Genomic DNA, 12220 nt, shown 5'->3' with positions numbered 1-12220 from the left:
AGCTCTCAGCCAGCCAATTAGAGAGGAGCTCGGCCGGAAGACGGGCACGGCAAAAGGAAGTGGGGGTGCAGGCTTGTTTTGGGCTCGTGGGAGGTGAACTGCGGCAAGGGCATACGCAAGTAGTGGGGACACCTTATGGAGGTGGTATGATCGTAGGTGGCGAAGCGGAACCGCCTGAGAGGCGGGGCTAGAGGGGCCTCTGTGGCGCAAGAGGACCTAGCAGACACAGTGGAGACACGGGAGGGAGACCAGTCTTCCGCAGGTCCCGATGCTGGGGGAGGCGAGACCCTTTGGGCAGAGGAGAGGAGCCTTAGGGTCCCGCGAAGGAATCCCATAGGCCGACTTCTGCTTGGAGAGGTGTGTCTGGGCTGCCTGGGTAGACAGTGAAGGACTGTGCAGGCAGCGTTCTGACTCTGGGGTTCCAGCTCTGGCTCAGCTTTTGCTTAGCCGCGAAGCGGGCCAGGCCCCTCCACTGTCAGGGCCTGAGTCTGCGTAAATAGAGGGTCAGATAGAGTGATCTTGACTGGTCCTAACTGGTTTGGAGGCAGGATAGTAAGACGCTAGGAAAATTCCTTGGCAGGTTGGGTGGGAAAACTGAGAGAGCTGAACAAACTGGCAGAGCAATTTATAGCCACTCCAGAAGGTCACCAGGCGAGACCCGGGGGAGCTGTGGTGCCTAGCAACAAGCGAAACTGGCGCTGGACCCGACCCAGAGTGGCCTTTCCTCCCCCGGCATAACATTGGTCATGCGGTTTAGATGCCCTGACCTTTCAAATCGCTGGTCTTTGGGATGCTCTGACCTTTCCTCCCTGGAGATAACATCTCCAGTCCCAGAAAAGCAGCAAAGGCAGTTGGGTGACCAATCAGTGCAGACCATGACCCTGAAAGGATACACCTGGAAAGGCTGATAAATATTGTATTAAGATACTCCCCTGAGACTGCCCCTAAAACCCCTGCCTTTAGAAAGCAGATAAAACAGCTTAAGTCAAAGAAGCCAGAGCACACTCTCCTTGGGGCACACCCACTTGGATTTCCTCTCCTAAACCCTATGTGAATTTTCTTTCTCCTAAACCCTAAGGTACCCACAAAACTTGCAACCAGGGGAGCAGTGGGTGGTGGCAGCTTGCCCAGGGCTAACCCCCTGAACCTGTCTCCAAGGCCCCCTTTTCTCTGACTCTCCAGTGAGCTGACAGCAGACTCCCCTTGGCCCACTTCTTTCCCATGAGTAGCCCCACCTAGGCTTTATCCTGTTGCTTCTGCCATCCCAGGCCCTTCCCTCTTTTCTCTGTCCCCAACTTTATAATAAATGTACTCTCAGAATCACCTGGACTTGAACCCACACACTACCTGCTGGCCCCAGGCAGACTTGTTCTGGGCTCAGCCTCTTTTGGTAACAGTGTGATAAGAACAACTTAAGTTTCTGCTTTTAAAATACCTAAGAGGAGAACCCCTTTCCCCCCACCTACCCCTGTACACACGTACCTGTTAATCAGAGTCCTCATCTTCAGACCCAGCTAATGTCATTGCTGGGAACAGAACTATTCCTCTTTCACTGCACTTGAACTAAAGGAGCTCAAGTTCAAATATAAGTTGCTTAGATTTCCTCCTTTCCTCCGGGTACTGACTTCTGGGTAGGTGAAATTCTCCAACCGGGGTAAAAGAGTTCTGGGGAGTACTCCTTTTAGACACAGACAATTAATACAACCAGACAGATGTATTAATTTATTCCATTTTTGAGCCATATGTCAGCCACCACCCTAGAATCTGAACAGACAGAGTAGAGAGCATTTGTGGCCTCCAGAAACACATGGCTCAGTGTCTTCAGAGTGGCCTCTGGAATTATGTTGAATCCCAGCTTTCTTACCTTCTAGCTATGTATTCTTGAGCAGTGCATTCAACCACTTTAAGCCTCACATTTTTCATCTATAAAATAGTTGTGATGCTTAAATAAAATAGTGCACTTAAAATGTTTATCCCTTGCTGGTGTTGCTCAGTGGATTGAGTGCCGGCCTGCGAATTGAAACAGGACAGGTTTGATTCCTGGTCAGGGCACATGCCTGGGTTGCAGACCAGGTCCCCAGTTGGGGGTGTGTGAAAGGCAACTGATCAATGTATCTCTCACAAACATCAAGGTTTCTCTCCCTGTCTTCCTCCCTTCTCATCTCTCTAAAATAAATAAATAAAATCTTCAAAATATGTAGCATTGTTCCTGGCACACAGTATGAACCCAGTAAGTATAAGTTGCTATTCATTGCAGTAGAAGAGGTGAGTAGGCAAAAGAAGTAGGTAAGTTCCAGTAGAAGCATGAGCGCTGGGTTGTGGGATTCCATGGACAGATTCAAAAAAGTAGCTGCACTTGAGCTGGACCTTTAAATACGAGAAAGAGTTTTCTAGGTGGAGGACGGAGACAGGCATTGCAAGCAGAAGAAACAATAAATACAGGCCCCGAAGTGTGGCTATTAGGGAACTCTTCAGAAATATCCTTGCTTTGGGACTTGGGGCATCCACTTCTCACACACCTTGTGTTGCTGCCTCACAGTAAAATACGCATACTGGTTCAGCTCTGTCCCCCTGGGACTTCTGCGCTCTCCTTCGTTCCAGCCTGTCTGCAGTTCATTTTACCCCTCACGGCTCAGCCACCATCCAGTGCTTCTGTGACAGCTCCCCAACTGTTGGAGCCCTCATTGCTATCCGCTTTTCCCAATTTCTGTAAGCACTTAATTTCTTACCACACAATTTAGCAGTAATTATATGTTGTCCTGTTATTTAATTATCTCATTTGTGTAAGTCTAGTCTCTCCAGTTCTCTCCCTCAGGGCAGGGATGGCATTTTCCCATTTCAAGTCCCACATTGGGCTTGACGTGAGCTGTCTGTCCACAGAAGATGTTCAGATAACGCCCGTTGACTTGACACCCTGCACTGCTGTGATGATGGGCGTAGACCCCAGTCATGGGATTTATTGGTGCAGAAGTATGTTCATTCTACCTACAACCATGGAGGGCCCCCCAGGTCTGAAGCTAGCTGAAAAATTTTGAAGATAAGGTGTCTGTTCCCATATGTAAAATGTCCTGATGACATCCTTGTCCCTAGAAGCCTGAGAACACTAACAAACTATAGGTGTCAGGGTAGACACCAGGGCAGCTAGAGTCCTGGATGACATCCAGATCACCTATTGAGTGGGGCTTTTACCTTTGTTTTTGTAAACATTCTTACTTTGCATTAATCTGACATCTGAGAGCTTATCTTGTGCTGGAGAATGTGCTGAGTACGTAACAATTTTTAAAACGATTTTATGTATTTACTTTTTTAGGATGAAGGAAGAGGGAGATAAATGTAAACATCATCGTGTGAGAGATACATCGATCTGTTGCCTCTCGCACACCCCCAACCCGGGGACCTGGCCCACAACCCAGGCGTGTGCCCTGACTGGGGATCAAGCCTGCAACCTTTCTGTTCGCAGGCCGTTGCTCAATCCACTGAGCTACACCAGCCAAGGCCTAGGTATATGACAATTTTTTTAAATTAGTGTGGTCCCTGCCCTCAGAGAAAATAGTCTAGCAGGGCAAACTCAGTAGACAATTAAAATACGGAATGGTGTTTTTGTTCCTTATTGTGGCACAGCAAACTCTCCAAAATTTAGTAGATTTATGCAATCATTATCTCTCACAGTTCTGTGAATTGACGGGACTCAGCTGGGCAATTCTGCTGGTCTCTCTTGGGGTGTCTCGTGAGATTGCTGTCAGATGGCAGCTGAGGCTAGAGTCCCATGAAAGCTCAACTGGGACACTGGGAAGACTGAGCCTCTTCGCCGTGCTCCACGTGGCCTCTCCAGCTGGGTAGCTGAACTTCCTAAATAGTGGCTCAGAGCTTCTAAAAGTACAAAAGCGGAAGTAGCAGGCTGCTTAAGGCTTCGGCTCGGAACCCACATAGTTTCACTCCTGCAGTCTGTGGGTTAAAGCAATTCACAGGATCAGCCCACAGTCAGTGTGGGTGGGGGAGACACAAGGGCTTGAATAGTGGTTAAGAGCTCTTGGGAGACTAGCAAATGCTTTAGTGGGAAGAGTACAGGATGCTGTGGAAACACCTAGGAGAGGCTCATAACCTAGAGGTAGGTGGAAGTCCTCGGAAGACTTCCTGAAGGCAGCAACATCTAAATTGATGAACCTAAGTGATGAGGACTGGGAATCAGCCAGATGAAGAAGAGGAAAACACAGGAAGGGAAAACACAATTCAGGCAGGGGAAATGGCTGTGCAAATTCCCAGGGAGGCAAAGAGTCGAATTTAAGATCAGAGTGGCTGTCAAAGAGGTGGGAATGGTGTGAGGTAGTGGTAGCCCCTTAGTCCAGAGAGGTAAATGGGGCCAGGTCATAATGTCTCGTAAGCCCCCTAAGATGTCTGGATTCTGTCCTAAGGGTGTGGGACATCGAGAAAGGAAGCAGGGGTGTGATCAGGCTGCAGGGATCCTGAAAAGATTATTGGCTGTTGAGTGGGTGATGGATTGAAGGAATCAAGCCCTTATTTTCACCTTGTCCCTTTTAGCCAGTGACCTCACCTTCATCCCTGAGAAGGCTGAGTCATCAGCTCAGCACTGGTATCAGTTCTTTTTGCTTTTTATTAGTGGGACTTTTTATTGTAAAAATGGAAGCCCCTTTATACAAGTTTTTTGTTTTTTAATGTCAAAATGAACATATCATAGAAAGCCTGCTACCCGGTAGGATCTGGACATATGGGTGGTCAGGTGGTCACACAATTTATACCTAAGTGAGACGGAAGTTAAGGAAAGGAGGGGCATGCCAGGCTCAGTGGATTTTACCCCTCGGTTAAGTAATGGTTGGTTAAGAGAGCACCTACTCTAGAGAAAAGTCAAACAGTACTACGAGACTTATAGCAAAACGCAGCATACCTCTGCCACACGCAGCTGCCTACTCCCTAATCCTGCTCCCTGGAGGCAACCATTTTCAACTCTGAAATTTTAGGCGCAGCACAGAGGAGCACAGGTTCTACAATGGCACTATCTGGCATCTAACATACTTCTTCCACTTAGCAGCTGGGTAAACCTAGTCAAGTGAATTGTACCTTTCACCTCAGTTTCCTCATCTGGAAGATGGGAATGAGAATTGTACTCTTCTCATGAGAAAACATAAACTGCCTGGCACGTGGTCAGTAAGTGGTGATGATGAAGAGGGAGCTAACTCGAGAGCAGCTGTGAGTACAGCTGTGGACTCGGAGTTGCACGCTATGTAAATAAATGCTAGGCATGAATATAAGGTAGAGGAAATGACAAGAACAGAGACTCATTCGCAGAGGTCTCGCTTATCCCCTTGTTCTAAGGCCAAACTCTGTTTTGCTCTTAGTCCCTTTCTCTTCCTGTCTCTTCTAGAACCTTGTCTATTTATCTTGTCTAATTAACCTGACCTTCATGCCAAAGCATACATCTCTGTACTTGTTTTTCCCCCTTCCCATCTATGAAATATACACAGGCCTTTCCTTTCCTGGGCAGGGTGGGGAGGGGCAGCCTTCCTTTGAACCTCCTGCTTTTTCAGCTACAAACCTGTTTCATTCTTTCTATTGCACTTTTCTTAAGTAACACACATACTGCCTCCTATCCTTTCATTTCTTGTCACTTTCAGCTTAGTCTCTGTGCTTCCATAGCTGTTCTTCTGACATAGCTGTCACTAGGGTCATCCAAACCACCTCATTAACCACCAGTGGGCCTTTGCACAGTCAGTCTGCAGAGCACTTGACTCTGCTCACCGTTCAGTCCTTAAATTTCACAGACAATCCGCCTCACCATTGTGTTTCACTATTTTCATCAATTGTGCTGTCCCCGCATGCTATTCAAGAGAGAAACCTTGAACTCAGGGTTAGCTCAGCTCCCTTCTCTGCCTTCCCCCACATTCGTTTTGACTCTCATTGCAAATATTAGCAACTCACTGAAGCTAGCTCTTTAGAAAAGTTTTATCAGGATACAGAGAAGTGGGGGGACATCTAATGGACACCAAATGCAGGATGCAGCTAGAACCCAGGAAAGACCAGGACTGAAGACTCAGGAGTGAAGTGAATCCTCTCTCTAGCTTTCCTGACATCTGTGCAGACACCCCAAAGGTGTCAGACACTCCCACACTCAGTTAGTCACCAGGTCCTATAAAAATTGCCATCTTTTCTTTTCAACAGGCCCTTAAATCTGTCCCCGTCTTCAGCTTCCTTTGTATGACGTCACCCATGCTGATCCCCTGACCATTCTGTTTCTGTCATTGTGAAACCAAGGGTCCTTATGACATTAATCAAATTTAGTTTTAAATCCTAGCTCTAGAAATCATCTCCTTCCCTCTCTTTCTCTCTCCATATATCTATATCTAATCTATATCTAATCTATATCTGTGTCTATCTCTAGCCCTCAGAGACCTAGACCTTCCCCTGGATCGTCAGCAACCCCCAAGGCAGCAGAAGACAGCAGTCTAAATAATGTCCGGTGGGTGGGAACTCTGGCAGGCTAAAGATGACATCATGATCTAATTTACGCTTCAGTTCCTCAGCCCTAGGGTGGAGTGACCCATGGCTACTTTCCCATGAAACTAGGACAGACCAGAACCTGTCCTCAAAACCTGAAGAAATGACTCATTACCGGTACCTCACCTCTGACCAATCAGCTCCCGGCAAGACACCAAATCCCTAACCCACAGTATCTTGTGATTTTGCCCTATACGGCCTGTAATGTACATGCCATCAGGGAGTTCAGGCTTTTGAGCATTAGCTTCCCATTCTCCTGGATGGCGCCATTCATCAGTAAAATAGGCAATCTTTCCGCACTGCAATTCCAGTATTGGTGTTCAGCTCTGTCTAGTGGCGGATGAACTCTGTGTTCTGTTACAACTGCTTCTTCCGCCTCCTGACCCTGAGTGTGAGTGTTACCCACATTTCAGTTTTCTGAGCATTGCTCTGTTCTCAGACTACCGCCTGTGTTGTTGGCCCCTAAATGAGAGTACAGTGGTTAAGAGCTTGGACTTCGGAGTCCTTATGACCTGGGTTTGACTCTCCCACCAATTTGTAATTGTGTGAACTCGGCAAAGTGGAATGTTTTGAGCCTCAGTTCCTCATCTGTGAAATGGGGATAATACTGGTTCCTTCCTGACGGGGTTAATGTGAAGATTCCCTGAGCAAATACATGTAAAGTGTTGAGTTAGCACAGTACTTGGCACACAGAAAGGACTCGATAAATGGCAACAGTTATTAGCCTTACCCTTGTTCTCTTTCCTGACCTCCAGTCTTAGATCACCTGTTATACTTTTCTATTAGTTGTTCTGCTCTGACCTGAGACCCACCTGTCAGAATTCTCCAGGTGCTGCTGGTAGATGCAGCTTTCTGAGAGCTGGAGGGTGGGATGACCTGAAAAAGAACCCCCACCCCCACCCCCACCCCCTCCCCAACTTCGGCCTGGCCTCAGCAAAGACTCACAAGAGCAGTTTCTCTGTAAGCCTCCAAACCCTCCGCTGGAATCCGGGAGGGCAGGTTGGGCTGCCATTTAGAGAACAAATGAAGGATGTGAATCCAACCTTTTAAAAAAAGCCCCGGGGGTGGTGAGAGGAGCTGTAGCAGGATCAGTGGAGCTTTGAGGTGGGTGTAAAAAGTGCGAGCAGCACCCTGAGGGCGCTGAGCCGACTTAGGCTGGGGCCTCCCTCCAGCGCTGGGGATCCGGCAGCACAGCAGCCAGAGGCGCTCCTGTTTTTAGCTGAGCTGTTGCCAGTCCCCTGTGCTGCCCTGTGAACATTCCTCATTAAGCCCAGTGTGGGGAGCAGCTTTCACCTGCCCAGCAGCCCTGGCTGCCACCTCCCCCTCCACTTCTGGGTGGCAGCGTGCCTACTGGCAGGAATGTGGGGAGGGGCAGTGCCCCACTAACCCCGAGCGGAATGGGGGTTGTGGGGGTGGGGGGGTGGGGGGGGTAACCTCACAGTAGGCTACGTGGCCAAGCAGTTAGTAGGGGCATATTCTGCTTCCAGCCCCTCTGGCTCTGAGGCAGAATATGCCCCTGTTCGAATACCACTTCTGCCATTACTGTCTTTATGACCCTTCGCAAGTTGCTTAGCCTCTGTATGCCTCCTCTGTATGATAGACACGATAATAGGTCTATCTAATTGCGGTGAGTTTTAGTACGACAATTCAGGTAAAAACATGAAAGAGAGCCCCCGTCCTTGCAGGAACAACCATCTCCATTTCCCCCACACGCCTTGACAGCATGCTGTCCACACCTCGTCTGGGTTGTCCTCTGTTCTTGTGTCTGTCTCTGCCCTTGGACTATAAGTGCCATCAAGTCAGACATAGAATTATATGGCTCTGCGTACTTGGAGCCCAGCACAGGGCCTGGCACATAGATGAGCTTAATTAATATGTGTTTACTGTTGGAGGGAGCTCATGAAACCATAGCAAAGACTCAGGATTCCCTCTGGTCTCAGGGTACCACTATCCACTCGGGGTCATTCCCCACAAATAGAGGGTCCAGGCCAGTCACTGTCCTGGGGCTTGGGGATACCACAGGGAATGCAATTAGATGGGCTCCTGGCCTCATGGAGTAAACTGTCCAGGGGATGATGGACATTGAACACAAAACAAAACTGGTGATACATTTCAACGAGGAGCATTGCTAGCAAGGAGAAGCCCAGGCTACTATGACAACGGTTTTCAGCTGGTGTGCTGCGGCACACTGGTATGCCACAAGAATTTTTAAAACCTGCAACTCCCTTAGTCAGGGACACTGACCTCTTTTCCCTTAGATTGTCAAAATAAAAAAGTGAAAACAGCCAACACAACAGGTATGAATGGTATGCATGAATCAACATTATACCTATTTTGTTTTTTAGTCGGATCGGCAAAAAACATACTTTTTGGTGTGCCATCGAATTTTAGTAATTAGTTTATGCGTACCATGAAATGAAAAAGGGTGAAAAACTCTGTGCTGTGAGAACACACAGCAGAAACTACACTTGGGGAAGGGAAGAATTGGAGAGTTTTCTGCATGATGTGACAAATAAACTGAGGCCCAAAGAAAGAGCAGGCTGGGTTGAAGCAGAGGGTGGGAAAGAGCTTTCCAGGCAGAGAAAACAGCACATGCAAAAGTCCTGAGGCAGAAGGGGAAAGGCTGCTGGGTGGGAGACACGGTTAATGTCCCTGGAGCCCATTGGAGCGGATGGGTTATGCAGAGGCTTGCAGGCCATGATGAGGATTTAAGTCTTTATCCTAATGACAATAGCTAACATTTATTCAACTTTATGTGTGCACTGTGTTAAGCACTTTACATGTGTTTTATTATTTACTTTTCACAACTTCCCCAGGAGGTTGGTGCTATTCCCACAGTACAAATAATGAAACCCTGGCTCAGGGGACTGAACTTGCTCAAGGTCAAACAGTTGGCGGAGGCAGAGCTGGTTTTGAACCCAAACGTCAGCGTCCAAAGCCTGGGTCCTAACCTTTGTGTGGCCCAGCCTAAGAGCTAAGTGCTGTCTTTGATCTGAGCTGCAAGTTCCTCAAGGCCTAGGTTCCTCTTTCACAGCTTGTCTCAGATCCCCGGAGCTGAGGGAACCCACGCAGAAGCTCGCCGTGGCTAGATGAGCTCCAGAGCGGCGAGCGGTGGGTGGAAGTGCAGGCGGTGAGGGCAAGGAGGGAATCGCCCCTGGCCGGGCCTCCGCCCACGTGACGAGTCTGGGCGCCCGCGCTGCAGAGCCGCCCGGCGGCCGCAGTGCGGTGGGCGCAGGAGGGTGCGCGCTGGCGCTGCCGCGACAGCTGTGGGATCCGGAGGTAAAGGGCCCCCGAGAGCCTCCCGGCGGAGAGGAAAAGCACCCCTCGGCGTCCGGCAGGGGGCTCTCTCTCTCCGCTATCCCGGGTCCGGGCTCCACATCCCGGCCGCCTGGATCTCTTCCCTCCAGCCCTGAGGGGAAAAACTGCGTTCATTTCTGATTAAAAAATGACTATTTTTAAAAATGGGCTTTACTCTTTATTTCTTCCTGTCCTCTCCCAGGGCCAGAAAGAGATAGAAAACGACACTGAGAATCCATTCCAAGCGAGCAGCCAAGAGGAGACATGGCAGCTCCCAGATGTTGGTGTTTTGTTTTTTGACATAAATCTTTGCACTCATATGGGAGTTTTCATTGATTCATGTTCCCATCTGCCGAATTTCCTTTTACTTATTTAATATGGCTTTTTGGGGAAATCTTGCTCTGAAGCTCTGGAGGAGCATAAACCGCAACCGCTGCACCCCCTCCACCCGCTCCCAACCCTGGCTGCTGGAAGGAGCTGCCTTGTAAAATGTTGCTTTCTTGGGCACCTGGCAGGGAAGCCTGTGAGGATAAGCTAGGAAACCAGCTAAGACAACCTTCAGGCCCCTTCCAAGCCTGGGTCCATGTTCCAAGGCCAAAGGGATACTGGTCACAGCTGCTGGGAATCTGGCATCCTAGAGAGAAGGCTGCCCATGTCCCCATCAAGGGGGGCAGGCGCCTAGGACCCCCTGCTTGCGGCCTGCCAGAGGCTGTAAATCTGAGAAAGAAACAGCGTGAGTCTAGTCACATTGAGTCTCTGTTCCTTTTTCTTCCTGCCCACTCACACTATGCATTCCCTTGATGCTAAAACACACTTACTCTGGGTTTAACAATTTGGAAACCAGGAAACATCTAGCAGTGGACATCCGCATCAGACGTGTTAGAGGCTCTCCTCTTCCCCAGCTCATCCCACATGTGCCCAACCCGCTGGTGAATTTTACTTAGTACCTAAGTGCTTCAACTTCAGAGTCAGACAGCCTTTGTTTAAATCCTGCCTCTGCTTTGTAAAGTGCATTCCTGAGCAAGTTAAACTCTAGGATCCTCAGATTCCTCATCTGTAAAACGGGGATAATTACTATTTCTTTCCCAGATACAGGTACATTTCACACATGAGGAAACTGAGACTGAGAGTAGTTAAGAGATCTGCTCAATTAAGATGGTGCCAGGACACCCTCCTGGGTCTTTCTGATCCTCATCCTATCTCACCACTCACCCCTTGCCCAGCTGCTTGTCCGGGTTTCCCAGAATCTGCCACCTGCCTAGCAGAAAGGAGATGCCTTCTTTTCCACGAGGCAGAAGAAAGGATTAGACATTAGTGGTTAAGAATGTGACCAGTATCCCTTTGACCTTGGAACATGGACCCAGGCTTGGAAGGGGCCTGAAGGTTGTCTTAGCTGGTTTCCTAGCTTATCCTCACAGGCTTCCCTGCCAGGTGCCTGAGAAAGCAACATTTTACAAGGCAGCTCCTTCCATATGAGGCTCCTTCTAGCTATCAACAGACCCAAAGACCATAGAATGGGACCATTTGAATGTGAGAAACCATGATTTCCATAGACAAAGCCCCTTAAGACCTAACCCATTGCTAAGGCCCCAGGCACTATGTCCAGTCCTGAGTAGAACTGGAGGGATTCCTCAAAGTGGCAAGTTAATTCCATCACACCCTCCTTTGTGAAGCAAGTGTGGAATGCACATTCCTTCCCTGCTACGTCACATCCAGGCCAAGCTGAGCTGCTTAGGCCTCTCCTTGCAGGGCAGGGTAGGGCTGCATATCTAGGACTCTGATTTGGTTCTAAGCTTGCCCTGTAGGTGCACACACCCTTAACTCTCCACCCTTGGGCACTGTGTTCTGGAACTCCCCCTTACTGTGTGGTAAGCAGTATGGTGGCTCCAAATGTCCTCGGTGCCTTATAGGAAGTAAGTCCTCAAAATTTTTATTGAAGAGAATCAGATGTTACGGGAGGGCATTTCTCTTCACTTTGCCTGACAACCACCTAGAAAGAAAATACTGCCTTTTTGAACTACAGCCTGTTCATCGGCCATATGATTCACCCTTGAGATTGCTGGACAATAGAAAAGAAGGGGAAATTATTAGAAACAAACCCTGAGATAATGGAAAGGAGGAGGCAATACCCTGTAGTGAGATGGATAATTATCCACCAAAATTCATCTGCAGCTTCTTTCATGGGAGCAGAATTGAGCTGGGATGGCCAGGTGACTAAAGAAAATGTGGACCACATTGAGGCCACATTCATAGATCCTTACACAGATGTAAACCCTCACACGTGCTCCTCCTTTTTCACCAGCTGGATCTCAAACATGACAGCAATCTGGCCTCAGCCATGCACTCCATGACAAGGCCCTAGAGTAACCTTGATTTCTTAATGACTCTGTGAAACAGAATGGCATGCTGATCT

The 12220-nt window shown here is 48.7% G+C and overlaps 1 long non-coding RNA gene across 1 annotated transcript; it reads left to right on the top strand.

Annotated features, from left to right (window-relative positions):
* The first annotated feature begins 14 nt into the window (after window positions 1–14).
* On the top strand, window positions 15–10143 carry LOC118998573 (uncharacterized). Its single transcript, XR_005068893.1, has 3 exons — window positions 15–357; window positions 9555–9789; window positions 10010–10143. It is a non-coding gene; the product is annotated as an uncharacterized LOC118998573 (long non-coding RNA).
* Window positions 10144–12220: the final 2077 nt, after the last annotated feature.

Source organism: Sturnira hondurensis, unplaced genomic scaffold, assembly GCF_014824575.4.
Source record: "Sturnira hondurensis isolate 20B ecotype Veracruz unplaced genomic scaffold, ASM1482457v3 Scaffold0001120, whole genome shotgun sequence".
NCBI classification, from domain to species: domain Eukaryota; kingdom Metazoa; phylum Chordata; class Mammalia; order Chiroptera; family Phyllostomidae; genus Sturnira; species Sturnira hondurensis.
The sequence above is the reverse complement of the archived record's forward strand: the minus strand, read 5'-3'. Positions and strand labels throughout refer to the sequence as shown.